At 35.3% G+C, this 19,757-nt stretch overlaps 1 long non-coding RNA gene across 1 annotated transcript in view; it reads left to right on the top strand.

The window, feature by feature from the left end:
- The window catches only part of LOC134744735 (uncharacterized), a 581,044-nt gene that overhangs the window by 138,590 nt on the left and 422,697 nt on the right, over positions 1 to 19,757 (top strand). The window lies entirely within an intron of this gene.

Below are 19,757 nucleotides of genomic sequence, written 5' to 3'. Positions count from 1 at the left end.
TTACTACAGTTTTTTCGGCTAAAGCTTCGCCTTCCTCAAGATTCTTTGAGACCTGTCCTATGATTTTACTCAAATAAATACCCTTCCTTAGCAGGATTTGAATCCAGCCACTATCTATCGTAGATTACTAAAGTGGCCGTAATAAAGTCGATTAAAATTGCTGTGATTTGCTGCAAGTCATGTCATGAAACTAAACTTATGGCAAAATGAGATGAGCACGACTAGGTATTTACTTAAGGGTCTCCGGCAAGCTCGGTTCTCCATACGAACGTATAGTTCCGCTCTCATTTTAACTAGCTAGATTGCTCTGAATCTTTATACTTACAATAGGATAAGGTATATACTATATGTCTGTAATTAGTTTATGTAGCTTCAGATACCATAGTTAAAAAAATACAGCGAATTTAAGTTTTTCATACAAAACTTGTTTTTGCTCTATTTCGTTTGTTTTATAAACTGTAGCTATATGTGTAGTTCTCAAGTAAAAGGTACCACATTGTCACTTGCCATAAGGACGCTCTGACCAGTTATTCGTATAAAGACAGAAGCAAGTTTCGTCCTTATGGTAATCGAAAAAGTATCTTTTGCTTGAAAACTTCACATATAAACTAGTTTCAGACCTAGATATACCTCATGTCATTGTATGTGCAATGTTTCATTACAATCCAACACGTAGTTTTAAAATGAGAGCGGAACTACGTTTGTATGGGAAGGTGCAATTTGGCCGTGCTTGCCGGGGACTCTTAATACGAGTAACATAAGCCTTTTAATTGCACACACGACTACTACCGGCTGTATGTCTTAGAAAGGCGCAAACGTTAAAGTGGAATAGGGCCATTCGTGCTCTCATATGTAGATTTTAGAGCGGTGGTGGCCAAGTGGATCTGACGTCCGACTTTCCATCCGGAGGTCGCGGGTTCCAATCCTGGCTCGTACCAATATTTATATACCTACGGAATATCTTTGATATTTAAGTTACCACTAGCTTTTCGGTAAAGGAAAAAGTCGTGAGGAAATCTGTGAAGAAATTTTATGGATGTGTGTTCCCAAGTTCTCAACCCACATTAGGCGACCGTGGGGAATATAAGCCCTCGTGCGCATAAGAGGAGGCCTGTGCCAAGCAGCCATTATATAGGCTGAATTATTATTTCTGTTTCTAGATTTTGCTAACTTTTCGCCTAAAAATTTAAACGTTGCTAAAAAAACAGTTTACAGATACAAACGTAGTTTCGTGCACTATTAAAGTATAGAATAGAATAGAATAGAATTTTATTGGTATAAGTCATATAAGTTATATATTTAAGTCTTTAATAAGCCTAGCTTTCATATTGACTATAACCTAGTTGGTATGTCATAAATTCATCAACCTAATAGATATTTCGTCATTCGGTAAATGTAATTCCTTTCTTTTCCTTTTCCCTTAACAAAACTTTAATAAGTAATCAAATCAAAGCCCTTTACGAAACTTTGTATACCCCAATATCAAAGACGGTAAATATCCGTTCATATTTCATCAAAACATAGATTTGATATGAAAGATCTTGCCATCAATCACGTAAGAGTATTACGTTGTCCGGCTCATAGAGCGATGTACTATTTACTAGCAGTAGTTACCGAATCCTTTAAGATTTAAGCTACCGACTATTACACCGAAGCGTAGCGTAAACACAGAGAAATAAATGAATGAAAGTTATATGTATGTTCAATGCAACGCTTTCAACAGATATATGAATCAAACATAACAACATTACACGTCTACGGACAATAACTTGTTCTACAGTTAGTTATACGTGTAGACTGCGTAAAATAGGTGAAACTTAAAGTGCATATTTCTAATGTGTTTTGGTGACATTAACAATCATTAATTTATTAATTAGATTTGGTTGTACTTACCTAAGTCACAAAATACACCCACGTTCTAAATATCATTAAAATAACCTTACAGTTTCTGAGTAAAATTGCTGAGACATACGGACATGACGAAACTATACTCGTAAGATATTAAAATTATTTTAATTCATTAATAATTATAATTAATCATTAATTTTATAATAATTTTAATATGAGTCTCACGGGAGATTTATATTTAGTTAAAATTATACTCGTAAGGGTTCCGCTTTTGCCATTTTGGCTTAAGAGCGAAAATATGCGGTCTGCATAACAGTAGGTATGCATGTCTGCCGGTGAACGAAATCTTTATTACGATACGACGAAAAAAAATGCACAATTAGAGGAGCCACTGGCTTAAATTTAAAGATACACTGGCAAAATCATAGACATAGTATATAGAACTAGTTATAGACGCACCACCGAGCGACCGGGGTTAAGAGAGAATATTCATATAAAATTTGGGCAGCATAGTATTATTTCTCTTTCACTCTTATAAATTTCGGTATTTCGCCATCGCCTCCTACCTATGATGCCACCCGGTCGTGGTTAAGGACAAAGCATGGCACTATTTTCTCTTTCCTCTTATAGAAATCGCAATAAGACTATCTTTCTCTATCAAAGAGTGTCAGGCCCTTGGGCAAAATACATTTCCGTGTAACATCCTGCCTCTTTATCCGAGCAATACGGGCAAATCCGAATCCTAAGCGCATTTGGCAAAGTGCTGCCCCCTGCCGCGGCATCCATTTTGCCCGTCTCAAAACAGCATTTTGCACTCGCTGATCCAGCGGAGGCTAGGCTCGAGAAAACGAGGAAAAAATTCTTACCGGCCGGGTTTGTTTAGAGAATCTTTCCCAGGGTTTGCTGTAATACCATACAAATAAAAAAGAAGACTGACAGCCCCCGTATGTACAGGGTGGCTAGAAAATAAGTGCATTCCCGTTGCCAGGAAGGTTTTGGGATTATACTGAGCAACTTTTACTATGGGACCAACCACGAAATTCCTCCTATATTCATATACCTACTTTAAAAACATTACCTTCTTTCCTTCCTCAATCGGGTAAATAAATAAAAAACTTTTCTAACAGTTGTAATAGTCTCAAATAATCAGCTCCATATCCAAGCTCTATATTAAATGCATTCATTAATAAAGCGTCCATCATAATACTTGATCTTCCTTACTACAAAGTTCATCAATTCAGATTGACATTTCATAAGCCATTGTTCCCAGGGTCCAAGCAATTTTAAGCTACCATTACTTGTATTCAGATAAGACTTCTAATAGTTAGATAGACGGGAACGGATAGCCAAAGCTATTCGCCAAACTTATCAACTTCTGTTTTACAAGTAGACCATTTTACTATGACCAACTATGACATACTAGTTAAGTGTTAACATATTACCCGTTAGATGTCGCTTTACTGTGCGTGAAAAATCCTACTTCGCGCTGTTAAGATTTTTCCCGGAAACATGACCTCTGGCCGTTACTAAATATGTATTGTTAAGCTTTTATAACATCTGCACTCCATAATTTTTTTGCCAGATTTTTTCAAAATTTGATGAATATATAAAGAGGTTTTTATTATGTAGTTTATTATTATACCCGCAGTATACGTATGGTATCCTCATAGATAACTCAACAAAAATATAGTTTGTCAAAGGACTGTCTCATTTCAAACATAGATAGAGAGAATCATTATCTTTGTCTTACACTAGTACTAAGCACCCAAAAGAAAAGGATGAGTATAGTTTTTTTTTGTTCTTATTTACTGACAATTTGGTTTGACCAACTATACTTACATTTCTTCGAGACTAGTTGTGGACAAGCTCTTCAAACCAGCCAAATTGTATCCAAATCAAATGAAAAAAAAACAAGTAAAATAAATATTGACCCATCTGCCACACTCATAGTGGTCCTTACAAATGTAAAGGCCATATTACACTGGAGTGGTGTCTAAGTCGAGGTTGAAATGTTGATGAATGTGTCAGGAATCATTTAGAATGGATTGATATAAATCGCCTGTGTCCAATTCATCTTCTTTAGAGCCGTCGAACATACGTGTGTGACGACATCCATCTTTATCCAGTTTGGGACTGATTTGAATTCACGATCCGTCTGTGCCTAAAATATTAGGGAATAGTCTTTCCTATCTTTGCACACATGTTCTGAAGGAAATAAATCTTTTAGGATGGCATAAGCAAATTTATCGGTCTTCTAGGACCTATACGTATAAAAGGGTATTTTTTTTGTTATTGTCTTGTTTTTGTTATTGTCTTGTTTTTGTCCCAAAAAATAGTGACGGAGTGGAGCTTTTATGTATGAGATGAAAAGTTTTTATTTTTTCACACTCGTTTTTTAGGGTTCCGTACCTAAAGGGTAAAAACGGGACCCTATTACTAAGATTCCGCTGTCCGTCTATCCGTCCGTCTGTCCGTCTGTCTGTCACCAGGCTGTATCTCATAAACCGTGATAGCTAGACAGTTGAAATTTTCACAGATGATGTATTTCTGTTGCCGCTATAACAACAAATACTAAAAACAGAATAATATAAATATTTAAATGGGGCTCCCATACAACAAACGTGATTTTTTTGCTGTTTTTTTCCGTAATGGTACGGAACCCTTCGTGCGCGAGTCCGACTCGCACTTGGCCGGTTTTTATTTATTTATTCAGAAACAAGACTTGACTTCTAAAATAATTTTGATTCAAATACGTATTTTCCTTTTTACTTGCGAAACTATAGCGTATTCACGTTAGTTATAACTATGCAGAAAGCTTTGAAAATACTTTTGCCTTCAAATTTAAGACTCATATAACTCAACTCATATAGTCATATAGTTAGTTTTTACCTTATACCATACAAAAGATGATTAAAAATAAAAAAATAAAAAATGTTATTTATTTAGTTATTTATTTAAAACCGAATATGTTATCTATTCACAAAATGTTTTCTGTCAGGAAAATTTTCTAGCTTAATTTGACCCTTACATTATTATTTTTTCATCCTATATTTAGTTGTAGGTCCTCGCTTTCAGTACGGGCGGCCTACAACTCTTATTACTGTTTCTATTTTACATTTACATAAATATTGATTACTGAATATATATTTATACGTACGTTCTGTTTATGTTTTTTAGTGTGTTTATTATTTTTGTGATAAAATTTTCGTACGATGTTTTTGTTGTTTCTTTTTCTATTAGGGTGCGTTTCGACCAGTATGTGCTATGCTATGTTTTCATACATTTGAAACGCAGCTCCAGCTACAGCTACGTTTCAAAAATGAAAACATAGCATAGCACATCTCTGGTCGAAACGCACCCTTATTTTAGATACATCGTACGGGTCAATTTTATGCAGTTCGCAGAGAAACTCGTGGTCACTGCGGAAGTATGAATATTTGGGACAGTGTTTGAGTAGATGATCGATATTGTCGATAGTATGTGGTGTCGTATCATTGCATGGGCAGGTATGTGTTAGTGATGTGGAAGCGTGCTAGGTAGGCTTTATGGTATCCACGACCGGTAAGTGTTTGAGTGAGTTGGAAGGTGAGTGACATATGCATCGCTCTCAATGCGAGTACGAGCGAGATGCATAGAAAGTAAGTTACGTTCTCGATAGCGTTTATGTCAGTGCCAAACTGGTGGTAGCCACATTGATTTTGTGGTAGGTGTAGAGAGAGGGCCACTAGAGAGTACTCTCTCCAGGCGGGTGTTATGCCTGGGGACCGAAGTCCACTGAGAGTTAGTCAGAAGGAGTATATATAGTTAGTGACATTTGAAACTTCGTAAGCGCGATGTAGGTTTCTAGCTAATTGCGTTCTAGCTCCCTAACGCCATCTGTTAGATTACGTCGACAGTGGCAGCTAGTGGGGACGCCACAATTTCATCGGTCCGTGAGTTCTATAATTGCTCCGTAATGAATGATTTGAACAGGCACCGTCAGTTTATTGCTCTCCAAACTTTAATGAATTTATCTTCAATGCCTATTTGTCGATTTAAATGGCTTTAGTGCGATTCGGATTATTCTTAGATTAATTAATTTAAATGGGTTTTTGATAAACTTTTAGGCTTTGCAGCTGGTCAGTTTGTTTAAAGTTTTGCTAAATCATTTGGGTGGATTAATAATCAGGACTAGATCTTAGCTAAGGATTATACAATGTTTATCAATTATCATGTTTAATCTGCAAATTTTGTGAATATTCAGATAAACTTCTCGAAAGAAACTTATCGGATATTAATATAAATTAAAACTGGTTCATTTAATTTTTATTTTCGTAACGTTTAATAAAGTACAGTAACTAATTATCTTTATTTCACACCTCAATACAAGAGAATAATTCAGAAAATATAGCAACTCACTTAAATTTGTAATCATTTAAAGTAACTAAATCATAACGTATTATCTTCAAAATGTTATCATTTACCTTTTATACAGAAACACAGTGCCCGTTGTATAGGTACTATCGGCCAAAGCCAGAGTCGACCACTTTCAAAACAGTATCGCTTGCAAACGTTGATTTTTGACTTGACCCGCCCCTAATTTGTTGACCAATGAGAAACAAAGATCCTTTTTTTTGTAAAGTAGCTGTCATTGTTCACAATCTTTACGTAGCTTGCACGTGTTTTGTCTAGTCTAGTCAGTTGCATCTTGCGCATCTAAAACGCACCACGTGTCTTAACCGTCGCAATTATGAATCACGGCAATTTGTCAACGTATGTGCGAAACCGTATAATTTCTTTAAGAGAAGAAGGATATAATATTAGTCAAATCTCGGAAGAATTACAAATTACGGTAAGTGAATATTTTTTTATTTATACAACTAACTACGCTGTGCAAAGATAAATAAAAAGTATTTATAGTATTATTAGGTTATTAAGATTTAGTTTTTTTATTCATATATCCTGCTGTTTTAAGTTAAAAATTGGTTTTCAGTATACATGTGATCGATTACCTCACAATACTTCAACTACTTAATTATTAAAATTTTAAATAATATTATTCGTTGACTTATAGAGTAGAATTGTGTTATTTACATATACGCTTTATCACCTTGTAGCAGAAAACATTTTAGCTGTTTACATGGAGTGTTTAAACATGTAGTAGATATTAGTTCAATACGCAAAGGAGGGTTGCAAGCAACATATTTTGATCATTACATTTCTTTTTTTTAGAGAAATTCAGCACGCCGCTGGATTAAACGCTACGACGGAGAAGCAAGTTTAGAAAATCAACCCCGTCCCCAACCGCAACGCATTATTGCTGGCCAGCGTTTGGACCAACTGATCACCACCTATGAAGAGCATCCATTTACGCCTATTCGGCACTTTGCGGCGGCATTTGATTGTTCTCCGCAAACCGTGCGAAACGCTCTTCATAGGGTCGGCATCCACCACCGAAAGCCGGCAAAAAAAATTGTTTTGACAGATGTTCAAAAAGCAGCGCGCCTCAATTTCGCTCGAGATATGAGGGATTTTGATTTTTCACATGCCATATTTTCCGACGAGAAGTCTTTTAAGTCGAGCCAGGTGGGTCGCAAGAATTTATGGCGTGTGGATAATACACGATGCGTTATCTCCTTCCTGCTAGAGTCCTTCAGTCCACTTTCGCAAACAAAAAAAGGTCCTCGCGCCGTGATCATAATATTTTTTATAGCCATTGCTTCGTGTTTCAGAGTCATCTACAATAAATAAGTGATAAATATTAAGTAGTCTTTATAGTTAACATTATCGACTACCATCAGCATCACGTGTCGAATAATTTACTTACCATGAAATATCACAAATTCACAAGACAGCGGAGTATTAGTAATAGGGTCCCGTTTTTACCCTTTGGGTACGGAACCCTAAAAACGTGATTTTTTTGCCGTTTTTTGCGTAATGTTATGGAACCCATCGTCGGTTTTTATTGTAGTTTCGATGTTATTACTCACATATAAATGTAAAAGAAAATTGACATCTTTTACACGACTGCCCGAAAAAGGAGAAAATTGTAATCATGGCATGTCATACTAACATATAACATAAGTCAGAGTCCCTAGACTACAAGAAAAAATAGCTATTACAGAAAAGCGCGTTATTGTTATGCAAAAGAGAATTGTGGTAAACATTTCACTCTTATGTTGCAGAGGGAATTGATTTGTTAGCTGTTATCGACTGAACTTGAGAGTGCCGGAACTAAAGTGGCTAAAACTTAAATTTATTAACACTTCGAACAATCCAAAATATTTTAACATCGTCTCGACGTCATTTGGTCTTGTGAGATCTTACGTGAAACAGGAGACTTGTGTTTGTGTTCTAAAATGGAAAGAAAGTAAGTACTCATGGAATAATATTGTATTTAAAAATAAAGTTAAATCACCAATTTTGGATATTGATACCCTAGTGCCCATATGACTGTGCGGAAGTTCCGAAAAAAGTTAAGATTTCAGTGAAATGGTGATTACACTATAGTATGCTCACTGGTGCAAAGATATTTATTTTTCTACAAAATAAGTCACAATTGACCACTAGGGTATCGATATACGTAGTATTAATACCTTATCATTTGCACATATTAGGATTTAGACATAGTGATTTAGTTCTAATTAATGACGTGATATTGGAAGATCAAAATTAAGATAACAACTAACTGCCACTGTCAAATCTGTTCTAATTTTATTCTAGATCGGTTATATTTTTGGTCTCTATTTCTGAGCGCTCCCCAGCGCTTACACATTTCTGTTTGGCGTAATGGTTGACTGGGAGAGAATACGTTAAGGCATGCCTTTTGAACTCTTTTTGTGTGCATTGTGCAATAAAGTTTAAAATAAGTAATAAACTGTTTATTCTGTTTGCAGCGGAATTAATACGCCACCACCGTCATCGCCGGACGGTGTAACACCACCGCCGACACCGGAGGCGTCGACTTCGTCGGCGAGCGAACTGGACTCGCCGCCGAGGTCACCTACACTGCCGCCAACACCACCACCTGACCTTGTGGCGGCTGTTATATGGTGGCCACCGGCTCCTCTGCAGGAGCGGAGGCACAGCGCTCCTTTTTAATTTACTATGGGACCACAATTAAATAATAAAACAGTTCTATAGTAGTATTATTTCTAATTCTTTGTTGAACTTGTTCCTCCATTGTTGTTGCTCCATTATTTTTTTTTGAAATTTTCAACCTAACCAGTCAGTAAGATAAAAAGGTGGCTCGACAAAAGGCAAATACACACCAGAGTTCTTTAGATTTAAATTTACAACGTTTGTTGTATGGGAGCCCCACTTAAATATTTATTTTATTCTGTTTTTAGGATTTGTTGTTATAGCGGCAACAGAAATACATCATCTGTGAAAATTACAACTGTCTAGCTATCACGGTTCATGAGATACAGCCTGGTGATAGACGGACAGACAGACGGACGGACAGCGGAGTCTTAGTAATAGGATCCCGTTTTTTATTACTGTTTGGGTAAGGAACCCTAACAATTGAATTTTTAATGAAATGTTTTATTTCATGTTTTATAGATGTTTGTAAAATTTGGTAAGTAATTACCTACAATTATCATGAGTGCTATAGAGAACTTGAAACGTCGAAATTGAATATTCCAATAATATTCAAATATGTAATACGGATAGTAATCCGTGACACAATCTATTTATTTATTTAATTTTATATTGAGGTATGGTGGCATATTAAAATGATGTAACAATCCTTTCCAGGGCCACCGTAAGATATCATGATATAAAGAAAAATAAAACCCATCGCGGCTCAAAGGATCGAAAGCCAGATGGGTAAAGCCGTCGAGATTGTTAATTTTTGTCTGAACCAAATCTTCCAGTTCGTTTTCATCGAATATGTAAGCACTACTGGCGTTGTTGTTAGTTGATTCTATAAAGCAATGCTTGTTTCCCCATTTCGCAAACTTAATAAAAGTTGGTGTTTCTATAACATTTTTGCATTTTCATCAAACCCTCCTAATTTTGGTTAAAAATGCCGTGGCCGTATTCTCCGAGTGCTTTTAAACTATCAATTATTTTCATATTTAAACATTTACAAAAATACGTTTAAAACGTTTGAAAGATTAGACACACTATCATTTTATTCAATTTGTAATACGCATTTGTAATACGTATTAATATATTTATAACATTTTGCTGTTATTCTTATTGGACCACTGTTTACATTCTGACAGAAAATCACAAAAAACTTCAAAAGAAATTCTAGTGGTCCGCCCCCAAATTTCATTGGTGGACAAAAGCTGACGAGCCTCGGGCAGATGTTCCCGCTTCAAACAAAATGCGCCTTTAAGGTGGTCGACTCTGGCTTTGGCCGATAGTACCTCAAGTGGAGGTACGATACAATACAACGTTGCTAAAATCTTTCTGACGCGGAAATCAATAAATTTAAATGTCATAAATATCAGTACCGACTTTCTAAACACCAAAAGTTTTAAAATGAAATAGGTATCAATATACAGAATGACTCAAAAATACGTTGAGAAAAATGTTAACTCCAATATATTGTTTTGTAATTATGTAAAAGGTAAAGGAGGACATTTTGAAGATAATACGTTTTGATTTAGTTTATTTTAAATGATCGGTGTTTTAATTTTAAATTACATTTTGTATAGGACGTCTAATTGTAAGTCAAAATATATTCCTAAAAAAATTTGTCGTATTTTTGGAAAACCTTGTAAGTCTAAACAACTTGAAAACACTTGGATGTAGATCTATTTTAAAATTGGGGTGCCAACACAAAGTATTGTTTTACATTGGAGTCACGTCGCAAACATGTGAGGCTGAGGGAACCTCTTCAAAACTGATAGGCGAATGCACTTTTCTCTTTACATATTGTTCTCAGCTATTATCCGTATGTCTCTGTGTCATTTTTAGGGTTCCGTAGTCAACTTTCGGCATGTCCGTCTGTCTGTCCGTCCGCGACTTTGCTCGCTTTGCTCCGTGATCGTTAAAATAAAGCTAATAATTAATTGCTATAAAGTTGCAATTTGGCAGGAATAAGAATAAGAATTAGTTTATTGTTTAATGATACGTAGTACCAGTACTATGGATAATTAAATCATGCATGGCGAGAGAACGGTACAAAAAAAACAGCAAAAAAAAAATAGGGTATCTCCTATACAAAATCCCACCCCACACATATCTTTTTCTTTCGGAGCGATTATTTCAGAAAATATTTACCTTATCAAAAATGGTTATTTACGCCTATTCGTACCTATCTAACGACATACAATGTTTATATTTCATAACTTTGACGGCATGATTGATTACTTATCCATGCCAAATTATAACTTTCTAGGAAAAACGGTCACGGGGCAAAGCCGCGGGTAGACAGACGGCCAGTATAGGCATAAGTTGACTCCGGAACCCTTAAAGAATTAACTGAATTAGATCAAATAGCAAACACCTACTGGTCTGGTCTGAGCGTTTGACTGTACGGCACTCTAAAACCGATTGCAATAACACTTCCACAAGTGCAGTGACGATCGGCAAGTAGCTGCCAAGTGCCACAAATAGTGCCTAGTGCCATTAGTGTTTTGTCAACACTCATGGCTCTTTGGAAGCTCTGTGGCCGAGTTTACTGTTACAGGACTTCTGTATGTTTGGAGAGCGATCGCAAGTGATCTTGTGTTGAGGATTGATATTTATTTTGTTTATTATTGTTGAAATTGTCGCTAAGTTTCTAGCTTTAGAATTATACCGTCGTTAGATTGTCATTTTGCCTATTCAACCAAAATGAGTTGTTTTACCGAGGCTATCCCAAAAAATGTTTTTGTTAACAGGTAAATATTTTTGGATTTTATTTGGAATATTGCGTAAAAGGATTATTTAGGAGTTTTTTTTACGAGTTTTTTTTTCCGAAGTGATTTTTATCAGAACAATAATTCTCAATCCAGACATGAGGTACCAGCACCTACAAACCATTTGACAGATTAAGAAATAACTTTAGTGTTAATTTACAATGGTTTGAACTTCAAAGAAAGATAATGAACTGTGTAGTTTTAAGCGGTTTTACTTTAGATTTAATATATAGGTAAACATAATTAACATTTTTCAAAGATGGAATTTGAATATAAATAAGTCAGCACAAAAACTATTATTTATCAGTATTATTTTTCGCTAATAAGGAGAAGTTTCTATCGTTAAAACCAATAATATATTCAGTTATTCACTAAATATTTATCATCATAACGATATATTGACATTTCTATCTATCACCCAATTTATCATGTGAACGACAACAGTTTCCCATTTAGTTTTAAATTACAATAAAATTTTACTTCATATCATTTTTCTGTGATTAAAAAGCAAGTTATTGAGTCGTTATTTTTTATTTATTTACTTTTACACAAGGTCATATTTCTAAAGCATTATCAGGCCGTTTAAGACTTTTTTAAACAATATTACAATCCTTGACTGGAACTGCATTTGAATAACAAATTCCTCACTAATTAGGTGTTATGTGGTCGGTTTAAGAGCTTATCTTGTGTATTAATCTTTATTCTATAGTGTTATGCACATTTAAGCTACCAACTAGTTTTCTTTTTTGTCAAAAGATACGAGGATGGTACAAAACCGGTAGTTAATAAGAAATTATTATCTTCACGTCTCCTTTCAAAAATACCTGAGCTTATCAAAAACTTTGGTAGTAGATATCGAAATAAATCATGCATGTCTGTTTCATATATGAGGTATTTTTTGTTCGATATTAGATATATAGATATTAGCGTCTGGTTGACGTAACTGGTGACCGAAGAGCTGGCGGCGTTCTCGCACAACGTATCAGCATTGCGATACAGCGGGGAAATGCCGCCAGCATCCTTGGTACAATGCCTCAAGGGCCTATTTTAGATTTAAGCTAGTTATTAATTTCGTTTACGTAGTACCACTGTATATATCTTGTATGTACATAAATGCTTCAGTTAGATATATACATATATATCACTATTGATAATTTTCAAATTAAAATTGCTGCGAAGATTGAAATTTTGTAAGTATTATAAGTAGGTAAGTACACTACCGCTCATAACTATTTAGGCACTCGTAATTTTTTCCATACAATTGTATACAAAATCGACTTTCAAAATTATACCGCTAAGTCGCAGTCGGGTAACAGTTTTTTGTGCAGTTTACTTTTTTAATTTAACAGACATATCGATCTTCAAAACGATGTGCAGAATACTCCATGTGAAACTACCCAGACTTTGTAATACCTATAATACCATGGTTGCAATAAATAAATATGAAATATACATAAACGCAATATTTCACGACAAAATCGCAATTTACTTGTTTTACCCGTGTAAAACAAGGAAATTGCGATTTTGTCGCTATTGCTTAGAACTTAGAAGCCGTCTTCTAAGTTCTAAGCAATAGCGACATTACATGCTGACGTTACGATGTAAATGCCAATTTGTTAGAAGCGTTTCGTCAGTAATGCGGGTGCCAGACCTTGACCATCATTTGTGCTTTTGTATTGCTTTAAGACAATGCGACCCATACAGACATTTGATCCTCAAAACAAACCTGATCAACTGATACCATTAATAAAAAGTTGTGGAATACCCTAACTTTAATAACAATAAAGCTAAAACAAGACGAAAACCTACAGATTGGTATAGCCAAGTTTGGCATTGACTTCAGAATAACTTAGATATTTAACACCGCCGACTGTACCTCGTCTGCTATTGTCCAGCCGAACAACGCTTTGCACTTTGCGATCGACGCGCCGCTCATACTTTATTGGACTAAGTGAACATTTTATGGTAACAATTAGTAACGGGAATCGATGCAAACACAGTGAGTTTAAGATTAAGGTTAACACGCTATGCGCAAGTAGCATGTCTTCGGGTAAGTAATGCCACTAATGCTGGTTGTAATGTTTTGGAAATATATCCCCGTTCACACCCGTGAAGTCCGATTTGAAAGTTGTGACATCGTCGATTTTTTGGAATCTATTAACTAATAATGAGCTAGCAATAGCGCGCGTTTGTTAGTTCAAGTTTGAGAGCTCGCTAACGGTTAATAGGTTCAGCGGGGCTACTGCGAAAACCGAAATTCGCAAATTGCGGGGATCTTTCTCTTCTACTCCAATGTAGGCGTAATTAGAGTGACAGTGAAAATTGCTCGCAATTTGCGAACTTCTATTTTCGCGGTTATAGCCCAGGTTCCAAAGATCGACAATGTCACAACTCGACTCGGTCTCCCCTACTAACTTTACTATCCCACTACTCGTATATTTCATGGGTTTTTAAGGATGATAACAATTAAAGTTATAAAGTGGTTTTAACTCATTTGCAGATTCACGACACATTAATAATTTACCTAAGCAATTTTTCCTGTAACATTTTAAGCAAAATACCTGTTATCTTAGTAAAGTGTCTCGTAAAACAATACAGCTACACAATATACTGTATGGGTTTGCAACACATTATATGTTTTAATACATAAATATGGGTTTTGTCACACCGCAGCAACTTTTCCATTACCTCCCACTTTCATGGAAAAACGACAATTGCCAATGAAAAACTTTAATAGCACCTTATTCATAATTAGACCACACGCAACAACAAGGAAGAATTTTAATTTCATTCTCAGAACTTTTATGTCGTTCGCATTGTAATACTTTCCACGTTTTTGCAAAAAAATGTCTTTGAACGGCATGCGTTCGAAGAAGCTAAGACAAATTTACGATGTGTTAGTTCACGTGCCTAAATTCATCAGCTTGGGTGGCCCTTTTGATAACCATTTGGGTTTTTGTTAGATTTAATGATCACTCTTAAGAGGTAATGGGTATCTTGTTTGTTTCGATAGAGACCGTGAACGCTCGAAGAATGATGAGTGCGCTTGGATTATTTAATTAATATCATATCAGTACCTATGTTCGCTCAAAGATAGATATAACTCCGTAATAGATGGATACAGACTTTATGGGGCCCACTGACTATCAGTCCGCCGGACGATATTGGCCTGTCAGTTAGAACAAAAATTTGACAGTTCCGAACAACTGACAGGCCGATATCGTCCGGTGGACTGATAGTCAGTGGGCCCCTAAGGAAAAAACGTGCCTCGAAAATCAAGAAAATTTGATTCTCGATCAGAGGGCGCTACTAGCTTTGGCCTACTGTCGTATAGATGGCGTTGACGGTTTCGTTTGTTATTTAACAATTTAAACACATATCAGTGAAAGAACATGGGTCAAAATCATAAAAATAATTAATGCAAATAAAAAAAATCATTTATCCATATTTAAATACATTTTATCGTATTTTTATAAATCTTCATTTTTAGTTTTAAGGTGTGTCGATAGATGGCAGTGAATTTACTGTGGTTAAAAAATCTACTATGACAGTACCGCTCTATCTTATTATATACTCTTTGGTTCGCTAAAGTATTCATGAGCAGAAATCTATAAGGGTCAAACACAGAAACAGTCTTTTTGTAGACAACATTAAAATTAACGACCCAGGGGCATATGTGTGGCGATTATAGCAGCTTCGTTATTACATTGAGTAATATATCGTAGTAAAAATTCTGTAAGTTTTGGCACATCGAGTTAAATTTATTGACTTGAAGAATTTTCTTGCCTAATAAAATACTTGATTGTGGTTTGATTACATTCTTTTAAGAGGCCGTAGTCGATTTTGGAGCAAAAATTTAAAATTGATAGATTTAGTCGTTAAAATTATACACGTTTTGTTACGTAATATCTAAATAACAAGTATTGGTTTCTATTAGCACGTCTTCTCATCTTGCCTTTTAATAATGAGGTCGCAAGCGTGCGTCACCGGTAATATATGAAAAGAAGGGGCAGTTTTCAAAAATTCATCAGAAATTTATGGTGGTAAATTATACAAATTGATGTATAAGAACAGTTTCAGCAAATGTTCTAGATTGTTTAAGTATCAAAATTACGTTGAAATTAAGTCGATTTTCAGAGAAATTGTCACTTGTTTTGAAGTAATTTCTGGAGAAAATTGATTTCGGCTAACTTTCATTTACACTACTTCAAAGTCATAATAATAAAAATGTAGTCTGATAAACGTCAAGTACAGGATATGTGTAATACAAAATTACCATGTTTAGCCGTCCAAACTTTACGCAATTTACAAATAAGAGCGACAAAATCAGTGCTTTACGCGCGTTTACCTAAACGTCCATCAGAAAAGCAAACATTACTAATTAAGTAAGACTCTTTTCAAAAAATTGATCTAATAAAAGGTTAGATATGAAGACGTGCTAATAGAAACCAGTACTTGTTATTTCAATTAGGTAACAAAAGGTATAAAATTTCACCGACTAAATCTATCAATTTTACATTTTTGCGACTAAAATCGACACCTGCCTCTTAAATACCTAAAGATACAGACTATAGGAGCGCATATTTAATTATACGAACGGGTCTACCGCGATTTAATTTTATTCTTTTTATTATTCACAACGACGGGACTTAATCGCGTAAAATAAGTTTTAAATTTACCCCCGACGTTTCGAGGACGGCGTTGTCCCCGTGGTCTCGGAGAAGACTGGCTCAAGTTGACATCAACATCTTCTAGGCGCGCGAGTTTTTCGAACTACCCGCACTTGGTCTTGTTTATTAACTTGAACGTTTATTATGAGTAAAAATCGTGAAAGTTTAAATCAGTGTTTATTGTTTTTACCTTAAATTCCGACGTTTCAGCTGAGTTGCACCAGCTGTGGTCACGGAAAGACTGACGTCCCGGCAAAATGTCAACGAAGATACTTATAAGTAAACAACACTAAACTATTTAACTATCCGAATCGCGGTAGATCCGTTCGTATAATTTATAAATTATTTTTAAAGTTGATTTTTTAAATTAAATTTCGTAAGTGTTTATTTCTGACGATCACAATGTAGATTCTTATAAATTTAAATTAATGTAATTTGTACTGTTATCATATATTGTGAAATAAATATAATCTAATCTAATCTATACAATAATTTTGTATACAAGAGTATTTTTTTAAATTCAATCCAATACTTTATGTGTTTTTTTTTTTTTAATGAATTTATTCATATAATACAGTTACACAGTTGCACATATACTAAAAATGCGCCTAACTGGAGTAACAAGTTTGTCGGCGCGCCGCGCTCAATTATTACTTAATTAAATGTTTACATTTGTGACTTATTCTATTGTTAGTAGAAGAGAAGGAAAAGAAAGCATGCATTTATTTATGGTAGAATAATTTTACATTTTATGTACGTTAAAAATGCCTATTGTATACCTATTTATTATTATAAGTTGACCTTTGTTCGAGTTGGATCAGCACGCAGTGAACTGTTTAAATGTGGTGTTTAGTATAATATCGAGAGAAACAATGAGCTATAAACCAGCAATCATATCAACGCGTCATACACTAGTCAATGAGTATATTATATTTATTTAGTTCACCGCAAGGATGCGGTATGCCCCTAAGACATTGACAATAAAGTCGTGTAAATATATTTTTGGAACGTTGGTTTTTAGGGTTCGGTACCCAAAAGGTAAAAACGGGACCCTATTACTAAGACTGCGCTGTCTGTCTGTCCGTCTGTCTGTCTGTCACCAGGCTGTATCTCATGAACTGTGATAGCTAGACAGTTGAAATTTTCACAGATGATGTATTTCTGTTGCAGCTATAACAACAAATACAACTACAACTGGAAACGGCAAATCTGCGTACCTAGGTAAAAATAAAATAAATAAAAATAGATGAGTAGTCTTAGAGATTTTCAGCACTTTGTTATTTATATAAATTGAAGTTTGAGATTTGGCTAAGTGAGAATTGTATTTGTGTTGTGTAGTTAAATACGGAGCTAATTAATGTATTTTAATTGGTATCTTGGTCTGGGCTGAAAAACAGCGCTGCAGTGTCACTCACGCTGAGCTGATGCTGGCAGCATTATGCTGACGCCCAAACCATTTGTCACAGCAAATGTTTAGTTATTAAGTTACAGATATAAGGTTAAGGTTATAGATTATAGATATAATGTTTATAGGTTAAGTAACTTATTGATATTGTGTTTTCTGTATTCGCTGTTGTGGCAATAAATACATATTCATTCATTCATTCAAATACTAAAAAGTACGGAACCCTCGGTGCGCGAGTCCGACTCACACTTGGCCGGTTTTTAAAGATTTTTGTAAACTCGACCGTACAGGGTAGTCAAGTTTCAAACTGTATTATTAAATTACTATTAAATAGATATATAGAATACTCTTTATTACACACCCTTAGAAGAAGATACAGATTAAGGAAAACAATTGATGAAAAATAAAGGCACACAACAGGCGGTTTTATCGTTAAAGAGAGATCTCTTCCAGACAACCTTCTTACGGGAAGCGGAATTGAAGAATTTGATCAAAAGGATGCAAAAAAAAATATGAAGAGATTATTAATATCTTTTAGATTTTCTTTTAAAACACCCATTTCAGACAGGGTACAAAAATACCGAAAAAAATAAACCGATTGACACCTCATTTATCGCAATGGTGTCACTAGTTTTTATGTTCCACCTTATTAGTGGAACACACATATACATTTTTCTACTCGTCGAGTATAATCTGTGTATTACAACTTCATATGCAACACTACAACCTTACTCTTTTCAACGTTGGATAGTCTATGGCACTTCCGACTCAAGCATAAGAATTTTATCGATACGGTTTAGTCAAGTATAAAAATTTTGAAAATAGAACTTCATACATTTCGATAAAATATTTCTTGTTTAAGGAGACTCGATTCAATGTAAATTAGCCTACTTAAACACGCTGCGTCGCATCTGCTTAAATGATTGGTTGGCCAACAATAGTACATTATTGTCGAGGCTCGGAAGTAGCTACTTGCTGGCTGAGGATTCGTTTTAAACGGACGACCTTGGGAGTCCGTTTAATTGAATCCGAAGCCAGCAAGTAGCCTTCCAGCCGAGTCATATATAGTGCTTTTCTCAAAAATGGCGCAATAAATGCAAATATAATAGAAATATTTTACAGAAGCAACGTTATTATGTATATATTTTCACAGAAAAAAGTAAAAAGATTTGCTTTGCCGCCTTTTTATTTTTTTAATTAAAAATAGAAGTGTATATTTCTGCTGAAAATACGCCAACCTATTTGAGACACCAAAATAGTCGCGGTACCAACATTGTATAATAATAAGTACTGATCATCTGTTTGGCTGTTTAATGGACCTATGCCTTCATTTGATATGGCCACTTCAACTTTTAAAAAGTTTGGAACTCGACAAATAATGGAATTTGTATGCAACATTGCAGTCCCGAAATCGAGACTGCAATGTTTTTTACTTTTTAATTTTTTGACTGACCATAAACTACGCACTTCGCGACCTACTTTTTAACCGGCAACGTCGACTTTGCCGTCCATTTTTGAGAAAAAACATTTTATTTTATGTTGGAGTAGAAACAATTGCTTCATAAGTCAGAAACGCGCATGTGACACCCTTCATATAGCAACATTCATACCCTACGAAAACCGCTTAGCGTTGCTCGTTAGTCTCCATAGGCTACGGTGGCCAAAATCGAGAAAAAAACTGTCTTAAAATTGAATTTAGCAAGGAGCAGGTACCAGGGCCTCATGAGTTACGAGGAGGTGTCGTTGACCAACCCGCCGGGGGCGCCGGGCCCGGCGGCCGGTGCGCGTACGAGTATGAAGGTATCGCGGGGTGCGGCAGCTCGCGTATAGATGTATACTTTTGGTTTGTTTACCTATATGATTCTACTAGTTGAAAGTATTATTTTTTTGTCTCGTAGAAAAAGTATTGTATACAATAGTGATATAATCAAGCTTTTCAATCTCGTACCTTAACTTAAGCAACTCAGCAAGCTTCGTTGCTTAAACACGGTACTCGAC

Source organism: Cydia strobilella, chromosome 10 (genome assembly GCF_947568885.1).
Source record: "Cydia strobilella chromosome 10, ilCydStro3.1, whole genome shotgun sequence".
NCBI lineage: Eukaryota > Metazoa > Arthropoda > Insecta > Lepidoptera > Tortricidae > Cydia > Cydia strobilella.
Note: the sequence above shows the minus strand (reverse complement) of the source record. Positions and strands in the feature narration are given on the sequence as shown.